The following is a 7,500-nucleotide window of genomic DNA, read 5'->3' on the forward strand; positions in this document are numbered from 1 at the left end:
TCAGCTCAGAACTGGCACGGACTGGGGGAATCCGACTGTCTAATTAAAACAAAGCATTGCGATGGCCCTAGCGGGTGTTGACGCAATGTGATTTCTGCCCAGTGCTCTGAATGTCAACGTGAAGAAATTCAAGCAAGCGCGGGTAAACGGCGGGAGTAACTATGACTCTCTTAAAACCAAGCCTCGGATGAAAGCGGGGGGCCCTCAGGCCTCCTAGCACCAACCCCCCCGGTGATTCCAAGACCACCCAATTTCGGATGCAGGTTTCCAGGCTGTGAAAGAGCCTTTGCAACGTATAGAGGCAGAGGCGTGCATGAACAACGAATGCACAAGGATTGGTATGATGCCAGAATTCTACCGAATCAGGCGAAAATGAGATGGACTCAGGAGGAAGCCGCAATGTTAGCTAGGAAAGAGGCGGAGCTAACAATTACTCACCACCCTAGGTTCATGAACCAGGAACTTCTGGCTCACTTTCCACAACGAACGCTCGATGCGATAAAAGGAAGACGAAAGCGGCAGGACCATAAGGACATGGTGTTGACATTCATGACCAAGATAAATAATACAGAGGCACAAGAACCGCCACACGTAGAGACTGATGAACCACCGCTGAGCGAAAACTTGCTCCAGTTCCTTGAATCGCTACCAGCACCGAGGTCACGAAAGTTTCTGGCTGGTGACCTACATAAGATAGCTATAGAAGCTCGCACATCCGGCAAAGAAGGTACCCTGCAGCGTCTCGGCCTGTACCTGAGGAATATATATCCCCGCCCTCCAGGGCGTGCCAGAAATAGACCACCAGCGCCAGCTCCAGTCAGCAAGAGAGTGGCACGAAAGCGTCTTTACGCAGCCACACAAGATCTGTGGAGAAGAGATAGACGGAGATGTATAACGAACATCTTGAGTGGACTAGGGGCAGTACCACAACCCCCTAAGGAGATCATGGAGCCTTTCTGGCGGGAGCTCATGAGCTCAGAATGCGCAAGCTCTCCTGCGCCCACACGGATTGAGGTTGTCGACGAGATCTGGCGGCCTATCACGGAAGAAGACCTAAAATGGGGACGTGTACCACGACCATCAGCTGCAGGTCCAGATGGCGTCACACCACGCCTCTTCCGCTCGATCCCACCAGACGTTCTAGTAAGGCTCTACAACCTACTTATGTGGTGTGAGCGACTACCAGCAGACCTATTGGAATCTAGGACTGTCTTCCTGCCTAAAATACCAGATGCAGCCACGCCCGGTGACTTCAGACCGATCACAATTCCATCGGTGATCGTGAGGGGTCTTCATAAGATATTGGCCAAGAGATTGGAACTGTATCTGGACATAGACACCAGGCAGAGGGCCTTCAGGAGTATGGATGGCTGCGCCGATAACACATTCCTCCTGGATACGTTACTGAGGTACCACCGAAAGAACTTCCGCTCCATCCACATGGCATCACTGGATGTCAGCAAGGCGTTTGATTCTGTGTCACACCCGGCGCTTATGGCGACACTCAGAGCAGTTGGAGTCCCGAAGCCAATGATTAACTACTTGGCGGCAGTATACAGCAAGTCGACCACCAGACTGTATGGCGATCAATGGGTGTCTCGCCCGCTACAACCAAAGAGAGGGGTTCGACAAGGAGACCCGCTGTCACCAGTGATCTTCAATGCGGTTACCCACAAGTTGCTGCGTTCGCTCCCGGAGGAAATTGGCGCAGTAATAGAGGGCTTCAGAATATGCGCAGCCGCGTTCGCAGATGACCTGCTTCTGTTCGCGTCCACGCCTGAAGGGTTACAGCGCCTCATTAACACGACGACGGAGTACTTGGCCACCTGCGGGATGCAGATTAACACCAACAAAAGCCTCACGCTCAGCATCGCGGCGGTGCCGCACTTGAAGAAGACTGCAGTAGATGTGGGAAAAGTCTTCCAGTGTAGCGGACAGCAGCTACCAACACTTGCTAGGACAAGCGAGTGGAAATATCTAGGAGTGAAGTTTACACCCGAAGGAAGGTCTCGAGCCCGACCAATGGAGGTCCTATCTCCCTGCCTGGAGGCGCTCACTAAGGCTCCACTCAAGCCACAGCAAAGACTATACGCTATGAAGACAGCTGTCGTGCCCAAGCTCTACCACCAGCTTGCTCTAGGTTCAGTTACCATCGGCTTACTGAACAAAGTGGATAAGACCTTAAGAGCCTCGTTGAGGAAATGGTTGGCGCTTCCACATGATACTCCAAGCGCTTACTTTCACACCGCAGTTAAAGATGGTGGACTAGGTATCCCATCTGTAAGGTGGACCATGCCTCTTCTGAGACGAGGGAGGTTACTGGCGGCCCAGAGAGACATCAATGCGCGGAACTTGGATGGCTTCATTGAGGATGAGATCAATAGATGTACCAGGCGCCTCACGGACCATGGCCAAACACTGTCCACTATGGAACAGATCAACTCTCGATGGAGTCTCAAGCTCTACGGTGCCGTTGATGGAGGGGGCCTAAAACTCTCTGCAGCTACATCACACCAACACCAGTGGGTCTCTGACGGCAGTCGATTCCTCACAGGGAAAGACTTCATCAACACCATCAAGCTTCGAATAAGCGCACTCCCAACAAGATCTAGGTCGAGCAGAGGACGGATCACAGATCGCGGATGTAGAGCGGGTTGCCTGGCTCAGGAGACACTTAACCACATCCTGCAACAATGCCATAGAACCCACGCCGCTAGAATAGCAAGGCATGACGCGACTCTGTCCTACCTTGCGCGAGGAATGAGAAGTAGTGGATTTGAAGTCCTGAAGGAACCCCACTACCGGACCAGCTTGGGTCTCCGAAAACCCGACCTCGTCGGAGTCCTCGGAAGAACGGCGATAGTGGTCGATGCCCAAGTCGTATCGGAACAGTCGGACTTGGATGCGGCACACCGTAGAAAGACGAACCACTATTCAACCCAGCAGATGGTGCAGGCTATCAAGAACACTCACAACGTAGAAAATGCCATTGTCACCTCGGCTACTCTCTCCTGGAAGGGCATTTGGAGTCCATCATCAGCACAGTCACTCATAGAACTAGGCATCATGAAGCCGAAGGACATCAAAGTGATATCATCAAGAGTACTGATTGGCGGAATCTCGGCATACAGGACATTCAACGCTGTCACGTCGGTTGCCTGGAGATCCGGAATAGGATGAGATCCTAGGAATCGCTTCCCCCCCCCCCCCAGGTGCTGCCTGCCTCTCAGGCATAAGTTGCCCTCCCTGAACGATTGTTAAGTCGTACTGTACCTGAAGTATGTGATATGTATATATGTATATATGTATAGAAGTATGAATGTTACAAATATGAGTTGCAATAAAGACGGTAGAAGGCAATATTTTTTTTTTTTTTTTTAGCCAAATGCCTCGTCATCTAATTAGTGACGCGCATGAATGGATTAACGAGATTCCCACTGTCCCTATCTACTGACTCTCTCAAGGGTGACCCAGCGAACGACTTTAGCTGGGGATCCCACGTGCCAACCGTCTACCTCCTCGTGGTGAGAGTCGGACAACGCTCCGGCGGCTGAACGCGGCTATGGCTTAGTGGCGAGCTGAAAGGAAAATAGCTTGTTATAACAGTAGGTTGTTAGTTATGATGATCCAATCGAAGTGGTGATCACTAAAGTAGCGCGAGTCGAATCTAGGTTAGGTAAGATTAGGGAAAAAAGTTAAAAAAAGTTAAAAAAAAAAAAAAAAAAAAAAAAAAAAAAAAAAAAAAAAAAAAAAAAAAAAAAAACAAAACAAAACAAAACAAATAAATAAATAAATAAATGAATAAATAAATAAATAAATGAATTAATCCACAACAACAACACCAACGAATGAATGCATGAAGGAATGGATGAATGAATCAACGGAAGAATGAACGAATGAATGAAATGCATGCAGGAATAAATACTATACTTACCTAAATCGGCATGCGAGACAACCTCGGACGGATCGTCCTACGTCAGTGCAAGCGCAGGTGGTAGCTGCGGCGCGTGCATGAAGTGGTGTCCCGGCATCATAGCAGCTCCTGAAACAAAAACAAACAATATTAATTATGAAAATGAGTGAGACTAACGACACACTACCCCAGGGGGGTATAAATCCCCTCAGCGATTCCGATCCGGTGAGAGCCCGGGTGATCGCTGCTGGCCCCACGGATTCTGGGGGGGGCCAAGCTCACTTAGCAAATAGAAGCACTTCAACACAACCTTCGAGACTGAGGAACATCGAGAATTGCGCAGCGCAACACAACGTACTGCTTGGCAGGACCCGCTCCAACAGCACAGCAAGCAATGCGAGTAACGCAAGTACTCGAAGGAAGAGGAAAAAAGGAGATGAGCAGAGTGAAGACGAAGAAGAAGAAACTGTAGCCATTGAAGAGCAGTGTAGGACCTATTTTGAGATAGAGAGGTTATTAGCCGACATGCAAAATACACTCCAACTGAAGAAAATGAAAAGACCACATGCAGAAAAGCTAGAAGAAATGCCGCAACAACTTAACGAGGTCAAAACACTGACACTAAAAATGGCACTAGAAATTTCAAACTTGAGAGGCAAAGTGAAGAATCTTCAGCAAGGTAAACACCCCCAGACATATAGTCAAGCTGCAAGAAAACCGCAACCCAAAGTTCCCCCAGTGTTGATCAACAAAAAAAAGGTTCAGCTGAAAAAACAATACAGCGTTGTTATAAAAGCTGCTGATCCCGAGAAAGACATGGACAGTGAGCAAATAAGAAAAGAGGCTCTAAAGCATATCAAACCTGTGAAGGAGAGGCTACATATCAACCGCATTAAGAACATTAAGGATGGCATAATCATCAATGTTGAAAGCCAGGATGATATTAATAAGATCGTCAACAATGAGGGGCTAAGAGCACACGACCTGAACGTATCTGAGGCTTGGAAACGAAGACCAAAAATTATTATATATGATGTACCTACAAGTCTAAGTGGCAGTGAGGTGCGGGAGGCCCTAAAATTCCAAAACCCTGTCATAGGGGAACTCTGTGGGGATGACAAACCCGCGGAAGATAATATGCAGTTAAAGTTCAAGACCGGTAAAAGAGGCCAGGAAACGGTACACTGGGTTGCTGAGGTAGCCCCGGAACTTAGAAACAAACTCAAGTTGCAAGGAAAGGTGTATATAGAATCGAGACGATGTAAGGTCTCTGACTTCACGGCACTCACGAGATGCTATAAATGTCAAGCACTTGGACATATAGCGAAATTCTGTAAGGATCAAGACATCTATTGTGGGCACTGTGCAGATAAAGGACATGTGCTGAAAGACTGCGAAAAGACAAGAGATGACCCCAGGTGTAAAATATGCAAGAGCGCAGGCCAGCCATTTGATCACAGGAGCGATAATAACTGCCCTTCGTACAAAAGAGCTTTGGAGAACTATCAAATGACGGTAGACTATGGCCAATAGTCCCCAAGACACACAGGACCTAAGGATAATCCAGGCGAACTTAGGCAGGGGCATGTTGGCAACCAGTGAACTAGTAGAGGAGGCGCAAGCCAGAAGTGTCCCAATACTACTAGTACAGGAACCCTGCATCAGAGGAAAGGAAGTAATTGGGTTTGGAAAATACACAAATCAGATAATTACCGGAAATCAAGGAAATCAAACCCCCTGGGCCTGCATAGTGATCCTCAACAAGGAATACACTGCTGTTAAGCTGACCCACGTAAGCAGTTCACATTGTGTCTGTGTACACATAACTGGCCCGACTGGACAATTCTATGCAATTTCCTTGTATTGTCAGTTTTCAGGTGAAGTGGAACCCTATATGACTCAATTAAGAAGGGCTATCAACGAGATGGGGCACAAAAACATAATCATAGCTTCAGATGTCAATGCTATCTCCCCACTGTGGAACTTTACATCGAATATTACCGATGATAGAGGCATAGTGGTCGAAGATACGGCTGCTAGTCTAGATCTGGTTTTTGCGAATCGGCGCGGAGAACTGCCCACCTTCAGAAAAGGAAACAAAACCATAGATGTCACGATGCTGAATATCTCATGGGAAATGCGAGTTAAGGAATGGTCGGTCCTTGACGAAAGCGTGTCTAGCGATCATAGAGCAATCCTCACAGTTATAGGCGAAATACCACCGAAAGAACGAATTAATAGCTCAAGGTTTAATTTGAGGAAAGCCAACTGGGATACTTTTCAGTCTATAATAAGCGACGGATCCTCGATAAATAGAAGGACGCCCCTGCACCACTCTGAAATAGACACTCTAGTTAATCTTATACAAGAAATAATTATAGGTGCAGCAGAGACGGCAATGCCCAAAAAGAGATACTTCCAGAAGTCTGTCCCCTGGTGGACACAAGATCTCACTAGGCTCAAAAGACTAGCCTACAGGGCACGGAAGGAATATCAGACAGAAAATGATCCAACAATCAAAATAGAGAAAAAGCTGATACATAGACAACTCCTCAGGAAGTATGCTCTACGGGCACGTCAACTCAGGAAGGATAGTTGGAGGAATTTCGTAGAAAAATCCTGCGCTGAAAATCATTACGGAATTGTCTACAAGATTTTCAACAAAAGAATGACCCCCGAGAAAGCCATGAGCTGTATAAAAACTGCAGACGGATATACAATGGACTGGAAAAGCACGATGGAGAGAGTACTTGTGGGACTTTTTGGAAATGAAACAGAGCCCAACATAGCAGATTCAAACCCTGAATTTCATACAGAGGAGAATGTGGGTTTCTGGAGTAATAGAGAAATAATGTGCGCCATCAAGTCGATCAGAAATGGAAAAGCACCTGGATCGGACTGCATTGAAGCTGAAATGGTTAAAAGAGCAGCAAAAAGCGGGATGTTTGACCTATTTGCACTACTCTTCAACTCGTGTCTGGGACTGGGATACTTTCCGTCCGCCTGGAAACAAGGAAGCATCAAAGTACTCCTGAAAGGAGAGGACAAAGATGAGACTCTGCCTAAAAGCTACAGGCCTATATGTCTACTCCCTACGCTAAGCAAAGTGCTGGAGCGGCTTATGAGTCAATCATTGAAGTCAACATTTAACCATCCACGATTTGCTTCAATTAGGCAATACGGGTACAGGAAAGATAAAAGTACCGAAGACGCTATACATGATCTACTACGAAATGTGGACACGTCTGAAAGTAATCTTGTGCTCGCCATCTTCTTTGACGTCACTGGAGCCTTCGATAACCTAAGGTGGGAATTCATAAAGCAGGAGCTACGTAAAAGGCAATGCCCAGAAGACCTATACAAATTAGTGAGTGGCTATCTGAGCGAAAGAAGTGTGAAAGTCCAAAGCAACCACGAAGAAGTCACTCTGGGATTGAAGCAAGGTTGTCCGCAAGGCTCTATTCTGGGGCCAGAATTCTGGAACCTGTGTGCTGACGACTTACTTCATGAAGTTAGCGAAGCTGGAGGCGAGGCATTCATGTATGCCGACGACCTCTCACTCATAGTTAACGGGGATAGCCGCAGAG

The sequence above is a fragment of the Athalia rosae genome, chromosome 4 (genome assembly GCF_917208135.1).
Source record: "Athalia rosae chromosome 4, iyAthRosa1.1, whole genome shotgun sequence".
In the NCBI taxonomy this organism is placed as follows: Eukaryota; Metazoa; Arthropoda; class Insecta; order Hymenoptera; family Athaliidae; genus Athalia; species Athalia rosae.